Raw genomic sequence first — 9,556 nt, 5'->3', positions numbered from 1 at the left:
CATTGAAGAAAATGTGGAATACATTTCCAAGTGGTGGTGTTGTACCTTCAGTAGTAGTAAGTACGCCATCTATAACATGTAACCCTCAAGTTGTACCGCCAATATCTGTGGCGATAACTACGGTATCTCCAGCAAGAGTAACTACAATATCTGCAGCAGTAATTACAGTATCTCCAACTGTACCTACACCATCGACTGCTGCAACTACAGGAGGAAGGAGTGATTGTGGAGTAGATTCAAGTTCCATAGCTATTCCCAGAAAGAGAGCAAAAATAACTCCTACTCCACGTGTAGATCATTCAAGTGCAGGATATTTAAAACCAGGCAAAAAATTGGATAGTGATGATCAGGAGGATCCGCAAGAAGAAGATACAAGTCTCGCAGACTTTTCTATAAGTGTGGCAGACTTACATCCTCCAAAGGATGAGGGGTACATTTGGGGATTTTCACAATTCAGGGTGGCCACAATGCTTATTGATCGAGCTTCATTGTTCACAAATGAAAGAAAGCTAGATAAGACATTTGCATGCAAATTGTATGAAGATACGAGGAAAACAAGAACTCCAATTGCCACTAATATCACTCTTCGTCCTATGGCGTTTAAGAGACTTCAAGAAGATGATCCTACATTGCCTGATGTCACATTTCAAAAGTGTGTGGACTTTCTTGATGCTTTTGAGAACTTTAGGAGTGACTTTGTTCGTGGAGAGTCTTTGTACCAAAGCCGATATGGGACTGACATCGAAAAGAGCCTACATGCTGGTAAAGAATAGATTCTTGAAAAGATGCAGGTTTGAGCCCATTGATGGGCAACAATTTTGTGAAGCTTGCAGGATCGCCCTTGATGAGGGAAGAAAAGGAAACTTGCCACAGATTGAGTGGATGGAAAAGTTTCAACGGGTCATTTGTCATGTATGTATATTTAACGATGACTCGAATTACATTCTAGAATCAGAAAGGCTGAATTCTGCTCCATTTACGTTGAAAAAAAGCTCTTCCCTTGCTGAGATTCTGATAAAGGCAAGGGAGTTATGGGTGGGTTGTGGAAAGCCACAAACAGTGAAGGGCAGGAGACCTACATCTGAGTACTTGGCAAAGAGGACTCGGCTCTATAGATGCTTGAAAGGTGTTGTAAGCAATACGCAAGGCATACCAAGTAATAAGGTTGAGGCAAAGGATCTGAACACCACCATTGCAAGATACAGAGATGTTACTTGCATTGTCTTCCGCGAGGACTCAGCGTTTCAGAGCATGGTGGATGTTTGCCAAGCATATGAAACACGAAAGATATCCTTTGAGGCACCAAAGCCATTCAGCTTCTCCTATGATATCTTGCTATCAGAGAATGATACAAATTTTCCACACATCAATGGCATTGATACAGAGCATTTCATAACAATGAGCGGTCATGCTTGGGAGAAGCCATGTGTACTTTTCATAGATGAATTGCAAGACCTTGCAGTGTCATGGATAGTTGAACTTGTGCGGTTTATCATAGAAGGTCCATGATAGATAAGAAAAGATCAACGTTGGTCCTGTTCATGACAGAATCACAAAGGGATGCCTTGTATGCGAGTTTGACATTTGCATTTGGGTATTTACTTTCAAAAGTATACCATGGTATAGTCCTACGCAATCATATGACTGTCTTGGAAGGCATTGCGATTCAAGTCTTGCAGCGTTTCTTGATGTGCTTCTTATCCAGGGGTGGTGGCAATCTAATCAAAATTCCTTTAAGGACTCTTGAGCTTCATTACTTTGAAGACAATAAGGTTAAACTTGATGCAGCAATGGTGGATTACAGAAAGCCGATGGATCCTGATGTGATACTAGAGATGACAAAGAATTTACTGAATGATGGGTGGGAAGTAGCATTGTATTGAATGGATTTTGCTGCTGAGAAATTGCTACACCAAGGTAGAAATGTAAATGTCATTGATACCCCCCATCAGATTGAGTTCTTTGACACATATTACAGTTGCACTACCTTCTTTGAAGAGGAAAATGTCAAAGAAGAGGGTAGTGAGGAAAATGTTGAAGACAAGGGTAGTGAGTCTGAGGGTGATGATTCTAGCTCAGGTGATGATGAGGATGAAAGCTCTGCATCCGATGACTTACGCCAAGAACACATATTACAGTTGCACTACCTTCTTTGAAGAGGAAAATGTCAAAGAAGAGGGTAGTGAGGAAAATGTCGAAGACGAGGGTAGTGAGTCTGAGGGTGATGATTCTAGCTTAGGTGATGATGAGGATGAAAGCTCTGCATCTGATGACTTACGCCAAGAAGAAAGCCGCACAAAGAATAAGGGTGATCAATTGTCAACTAGAGTCAAGGAGATTCCACTCATCATACGGGAAGGCTCGTGGCAGCAAGAAGTAGTAGTACAGCACGTCATAGGAAAAGGTAAGGCTAAAGAGGTGGAAGCACTTCCCTTGAAATTAAAAGTGAGAAAGGCACCTTTGATCTTGGGTGAAGGACATGCAAGTGGATCAAGAAAGGAAGCCTTACCCAAACAAGGTATGGATGAAGCAAAGCATGACTAGGAGGAGTTACCAGGAAGCATAGATGGTTCTTCAACCATGACCTTATAGGCTCCAGAGCAGCCTACTAGTCAGGAACCTAGTAGCCAGGACTCTACTCACCAAGAACTTGGACATGAGACTTTAGAGCAGCCTACTAGTCAGGTGCTTGGAACTGAAGAGCAAACCACTGAGGACCTTGCTACTGAGACTCCAGTCTTAGAGCAGCCTATCAGTCAGGACCCTAGTAGTCAAGGGCGCATTGAGGACATTGGTACTGTCTTAGAGCTGCCTATTAGTCAGGACCCTAAGGGCCTAGCATTGAGGACATTGGTACTGAGGAGCATGATGGCTGACGGCTTTGTAATCACAAGTTTTGAACTTCGCAAGTTTTGAACTTCTATGTAAAGCGAATATTTAATAAAAAGTTAACTACTTTTTTAATTTCTTTACTCTCATTATTGTGTATAAAGATTGTTTATGAGGTCCATTTTATGCTTAATGGTGTATTTTAAACTTTATGTCAATGTATTTTTATAGTTAAGGGTGTTTTTTAATACCAACTGAGGTGTATATGTACACCACTTACACATAAAAGGATCTATGTACACTACCTTTCTAAGGGGTTTATGTACACCACCTTTCTAAAAGAAATGGTCATAAAGGTGTGTGCACACCACTTATACATAAAGGTGTTTATTTACACCACCTTTCTAAGAGAATTGGTCATCTATTGATGTTCTTAGGTGATAGTAGCTCAATTCATAAGAAGTTATGAAGATGTTTATGTAGACCACCTTTGTAAGAGATTTGATTATGCATTGATGTTCTTAGTACTTAATCACCATATCTTTTGTTTGGAGTTGTCAAATCTAGTTCAAAAAACAACATTACTAATATATTCAAAATTTTTGGACTGTTTTTTAGTCCATTTCTTAAATCGGACTTTATACAAGTCCAGAAATTTTGAATAGTGTGTTAGTGGGAAATGAGAAACTATGATGACGAGACCAGAAGACGATGTGCCTCTAAGACAAGCGTCCACTATAGATGTAGCGCACACTGGTGAGAGTGAAGGATGAGATGATGCGTAGTATAGTAACTTTATCTTTGTAAAGTCAATCTTGGAATAAAGATATCATTTTTTTTTAATGTTATGCATCATCATTATTGTCGTGTTGTCTTAATTTTTGATGATGTATGTTTAATTTTTGATGATGTATGTTTAGCACTACAAAGGTGTATTTATACACCCCATTTCCTTGCGATTGATTCACTTCTGTAGTGGCTTCCATTATCGTGGTCTATATATACACCACTATTATTTAGGTGTTGTTTTAATTATTTAATGGTGTATTTGTACACCACATGTCCTTGAGAAGCATTTAACTTTTGTTTGAAGTTAGATTAAAGATACAATTAATTAATTTAGATTAATCTTGATTAAGTTAGATTAATTAAGCTAAATTAATCTAAATTAAGTTAGATTTAAGATATAATTAATTAATTAAATTTTCATCTAATTAAACCAAAAAATGTAATTAACTCTAAAAACACATATAAATTGGGTTTTTGAAGTCTCTAAATATATACAACAAATGAGCTTTTTATGGTGTTTTTTGTTTCAAATTATGAGAAAAAAATCCATGGGAATAAGGAATTTAAAAAATCTATACTTTTATTTAGTCCACTTTTTGGAATTGGACTTTAGACAAGCCCAAAAATTCTCAAAGTTGTGTTTTGCACTTTTTCTGTGTTGTGATTTGAAAGCTGCTTCTAATGATTTTTGATGGACTCATGCATGTGTTCAAAACACATCACTATATTTTCCATGTTTCATAGATGCATTCACTTCACACTTGTGTGGCTAAACCCATGACACTATGATCACAGTTTGTGATGTAATACCTATAGTTACAGATGTCTCACTCTGGGATTCTCGATATGCCATTATGCTATCTACCATAGTGTCTACATCTCTTCATATGCCCCCCAATTTTCATACAACATCCCTCTAGTCAACGTAATTGGATGATTACAAATATGGTAGCCTACTTGTTAAAATAGGCAAGGAATCGTGGATCAAATTTTCCCATATCCCACTCTCTCTCACGTAAGCATCGATACGCAATCTTGTCATTTTATATTGGATGCACAAGAAGAACCTTTGTTGCAAAGCAAAGGTCACAAAATTCATCAACAAAATTGATGACTTTAGTAGATATCATCACTTCATCAATAAGACATCTGAAGTGTTTGATAAGTTCAAACAATTCAAGGCTACGGTTGAGAAACCAACTGAATAGAACTGTCAAAGGATAGAAAACGGATGGGAGTATATATTAGATGCATCTTGGAATTAATGGCATCGAAAGGTAGCCAAGAACCCCTCACGTGGAGTGCAAGGCTGCCGTCCCACTTGGCCCATAAAATCTATTAATTAATTGTTGTCGTGCTCCTAATGTCCCGATCAGCATAGCTTAATTGAGCTATGCGTCCCTCTCTGTGTCTCACTGCTTCTCCTCCCTTCCCCCTTTGGCATCTACCCTTTATAACACACCTAGGTCGGGGCTGAGAACTTTGTGGAGAATTGTCCATCCTTTTAACCCCTCTCTAATCCCCTTGCATGATCACCCCCCATGTAATGCTTTGATTTTCGATTTTCTTCTCGATGCGGTCATCTATTCAGGGGGCCGTGACAAAAAGAAATTGCAGCTCCTAAGAATAAAAATCTGCGCAAAGTATATGCATCACCACCTCAACCAACAAGCCAATGGCGAGTTCGTGACATTAACTGGCAGCTTACAGTTTAAATAGAACCCAGGACCCTTTTACCAATACAGGAAGGTGGAGAATCCACTGCGGCCATGCTGAAGTTAACAAGGTTACACAATCACTAGCAATGCTTGACAATTGCTTGATAGGCACGTTTCTTCTTTTGGAACACTACCTCATTTACAACAGTGGAGGAGATATTCTAATCGCCAGAGAATGGGAAGATGCATATGGGCGGACATACGAATGTGGTTGCACTGCTTGAAGTGTAGGCATTACATAACATATTGAGAGAGATGTTTTTTGCTTGCCAAACCGTTTGCTTTAAACAACCACCACAACGTTTAATGCAATCATTCCAACTTGTTGTAGATTGCCGACCCTCTGATCTATCTGCTATATCCATATAATATAGGATTTCCCAAAAAGCTTGTGCATGCAGTTATTTGTAGGTAAGACAAATAGTGGTTAAGTGATATGCCAAGATAGTATCTCTGCGTTGATTTTGGGATCAACAGTGACCCTTCCAGGGTAAGATAAATGTGATGTAGATGTGTCGTCGTTGCATGCCAATTCTACCAAGTCATGGAGGCCACAGAGTTATTCAAACTGCTACCACTCTTTCCCAAAACTGACGAGCACATGTGCAGACAAGTTGACAACCTTTGGAAGAGGTTCTAGCTTTGTTTGGACTTCTTTAACAGAACTACCAACAATGTTCGATTTTAGAACAAGTCCAAAAAAGTTTCAAATGACCTTGTATGCCAAATCTAATTGTTCCAAGCCTGCTCTCAGACTTGGCGATGTCGAAAAGCGACAGGGGTTCGACTTCGATCAACCCAAGAATATGTGCTGACTTTGGTCAGAGAGATTTTCCCATAGTCAAAGGGCTTTGGCTCTCAGTCAAAGGACTTTGACTACAATCAAAAGGGTTAACCTCGGTCAACCAAGAATCTTTACGTTGTGTGCACACATGTGGTCAGTGGGGACGCCCACAAGTGACTAGAAAAAGATTTATTGTTTTATTTGCATGCAAAACTAACAATTAATGGGTGCCATGTCTTGGTGTATTAATTAGTTGTGCAAGTACAAGAGGGGTAAATTTCCCTAGAATTGAGGAGCGCAGCAGGCAATCCAGACGATTCTATGTGACTCGGTGCATCGAAGGCTCTAGAAGGCCCATGTGGCCCAGATTTTAGGAAACTAGTGTGCATCCTCCCCCATGTAACTTCCTTCAACCTTTGTATTATGGCATAGCCAACACAGTGCAAGCTTGTACTTTGAAGAATTCTCATTGCAATAAAGAACCTTCTGAGGGGGGTCCAACCCAACAGTTGTCTTGGGCTCTAGTCTCTAGATGTCCACCGATCGATAAGTAGTGGGTACGGCCCACTTCGTATTCATGGGGAAGGATGAAGTAGATTGGGCTAAATATGCCTCACCTCTATAAGCTATGTTAGTCCTATAACTAGAGTACCTGTCAATCGAGTATAAAAAGCAACCATCAAAGGACCAACAATATATCCAAATCAATAATGAACTATCCATGGTTAGGGTTTTCCATGGCGCTTTAGGATGTGCTGAGGTTTTTTCTCTGCGCAAAAACAATCGCTTCTTTCATGAAAGCTACCTGCTCAAATGATTGACTCTCTTTCTTCCTTTTGCTTTCTCTTTCTTTCGCTGTGTGTTTTCAATGGTTGATTGGTTTGTTATGTAAAACACACAAATTTTTGGTGGATCTATTCCAATGTCGTTGTGTGTGTTGTCGTAATTTTCTTTGTGTTCCCTTGTTTGTGGAATATTACATCAAATGTGGTTAGAATTTGTGTCTAGTGTGCATACCACACAATGGTGGATTAGTTGGTTATGTAAAATGCAGAGATTTTTGGTGGATCTATTCCAATGTTGCTTTGTATGCTGCAATAATTTTCTTTGTGCTCTCTTGTTTGTGGAACATTACGTCAAATCTGGTTGGATTTGCGTCTTGTGTGCCGATGGTATGTCTGTTGGTTTCTCATTTTTCATTTGGCTCTTTTCTAACTCGTGCATCATCATAACTATTGATCTGTAGCGGCATGCTGAATCTACTTCGCCATCCTTCTCCCTCGGGCTTGATGGAGACACGTAGCCAATAAGCATGATTTCAATTGCTGTTGTTACCTTTCAACAAATCTTTAGTGTTGTGCTTTGGTTTTATTTGAATGAACACGTCTTGGTTTCATGTTGCAACAGGTTTATTTGTGCAAAAATGTCAAAGTCTTGTGCCAAGGTTAATCCCCTTTGTCATCCTTCTTCCTTGGCCTTGATGAAGACGCTAGGAGCTGATTCTTCACCAGCAGCGGCGAAAGTTAGAGATTGGAAAAGGTGATGCTAACATCGAGTTAAATGTATGTTTTAAACCTTTAAGTGACATGAACTAAGTTTTTTAAAAGAGGGAGGTGGCAGATTTATTAGGGGACTCTCGCGATGCCATTAGTCCTTCTCTGTAAATTAATTGCTGTTGTTTATTTATTTTTACTCATTCTTGTGTCATGCTTTAGAATTCATGTATTTTCCTTTGATAGGTTGCCAGATAATGAGTGGGACGATTTCTGCTGGCAAAGAGGAAAGCTTATTTGGAAAGCTTTTGTAAACTTGGCGAGCCTTTACAAAGATGTCGACTTAACAGAGAGACTCCACACCTTGCGCGGTAAGAAATCTATTTTCAGTAGAATTGTGATATATGTAAAATGTATATGTTTTATACTAAATCTAAAAATGTCATTTTAATGTAGGAAATTATAAAGCCTCAAGTAAGGAGGAATATATCTGTCCAGCGGATGCACACAAGAAGGATGTGGCTGCTCAAAGAAAGGAGAAGTAAAGCAACATCCTAAATATACAAAAAATACATACGTGTAATGATAAGATTTAATTTATCAAATATTACTTTTTGTAAATTATGTTTTATAGTTGTATGAGACACTTGGATGTATGAAACTTGAGACTTGAGATTACCTTGACAAGACTGAGCTGCTTTTTCCCAGAAAGAAGGAAATGGGTACAAATGGGCTTGTATACATGGCACAAATAGGCAGCAATAATAGAGAAGCAAGCATCAAAGGAGAGATGTATGCAGAGCTTTTGCAAAAGCCACTTTTCTTCATCATACCATGGGGTGTGCTAATTAAGGATATTGAAGTGAAACATGTAGAGAGTCATTTACCTGAGAAGGAGGAGCAAGGATGTTTGTGTCGCAATAAGCAAAGTCTTCAGAAAATGGGAGAAGTATTTATATCATTTCCATTTATGAAGATTGTTAGGAGTGTGAACAATTGGGTTGGGATCTTTCAAGTCCTGGATCTCTTTGGGAGACACAGAATACAGTGGTTTGATGCTGATAATGTGTCTCGGCTTGCCGGCAATGCCACTACTTTCTTTTATGAAGACTTTTCTCACCTAGAGGAACTAAGAGTTCAGAAAGGAAACTCATGGTATACAGTAATTCCATGCCATGTCTTTGATTTCAAAATTCATGATTATTAGTTTGCAGACTATGGAACAATTTTGTAGAATTTTTTAGTTAAGGGAAATGGTCTGGCCTGTAGTTTTACAATGGAGGAGCAAGGACGTCTGTATGGCTTTATGAAGATTGTTGGGAGTGTGAACAGTTGGGTTGGGATTTGTCAGCACCTGGATCTCTTTGGGAGACACAGAATACAGTGGTTTGATGTTGATAATGTGTCTCAGCTTGCTGGCAATGCCACTATTTTCTTTTCTGAAGACTTTTCTCACCTACAGGAACTAAGAGTTCAGAAAGGCAACTCATGGTATACAGTTATGCCATGCCATGTCATTGATTGCAAAATTCATGATTATTAGTTTGCAGACTATGGAACAATTTTGTAGAATTTTTGAGTTAAGGGAGATGGTCAGGCCTGTAGCCTCACAATGGAGGAGCAAGGACGTCTGTATGGCTTTAGGAAAAGAGACTCAAGACAATTGGGATTAGTTTCACTCCATAAATTTGGGTCTAGTTCTTTAATTTTTTGGGTTGGCATATTTTACTTTACATGATGTGATTGATTCTCTGATTTCTGCCTTATTACTAGTCCCTCCCTATTCATCATGGATTACTTTTTGCTCCACCTACCTACTAGGTTCCATCTTTTCCATCGAGACCCTTGTAGGGCAGTCCCTGGCATAATGCCCGGGTCATCCACAACAGAAACATAAGTAAGGAAGATTCCTATACACCCACTGCTTGTTCCAATTTTTCTCC

The 9,556-nt window shown here is 39.1% G+C and overlaps 1 long non-coding RNA gene across 2 annotated transcripts; it reads left to right on the top strand.

Moving 5' to 3' along the window:
• The first annotated feature begins 7,577 nt into the window (after window positions 1-7,577).
• LOC147896662 (uncharacterized) lies at window positions 7,578-8,457 on the top strand. Of its 2 annotated transcripts, XR_015541833.1 has the most exons (4): window positions 7,578-7,659; window positions 7,860-7,984; window positions 8,070-8,192; window positions 8,322-8,343. It is a non-coding gene; the product is annotated as an uncharacterized LOC147896662 (long non-coding RNA). The 2 variants fall into 2 exon arrangements; XR_015541832.1 differs by having other exon boundaries at window positions 8,070-8,457.
• Window positions 8,458-9,556: the final 1,099 nt, after the last annotated feature.

This window comes from Dipteris shenzhenensis, chromosome 11 (genome assembly GCF_047967505.1).
Source record: "Dipteris shenzhenensis isolate YYH24624 ecotype China chromosome 11, Dip_SZ_1.0, whole genome shotgun sequence".
NCBI classification, from domain to species: Eukaryota; Viridiplantae; Streptophyta; class Polypodiopsida; order Gleicheniales; family Dipteridaceae; genus Dipteris; species Dipteris shenzhenensis.
The sequence above is the reverse complement of the archived record's forward strand: the minus strand, read 5'-3'. Positions and strand labels throughout refer to the sequence as shown.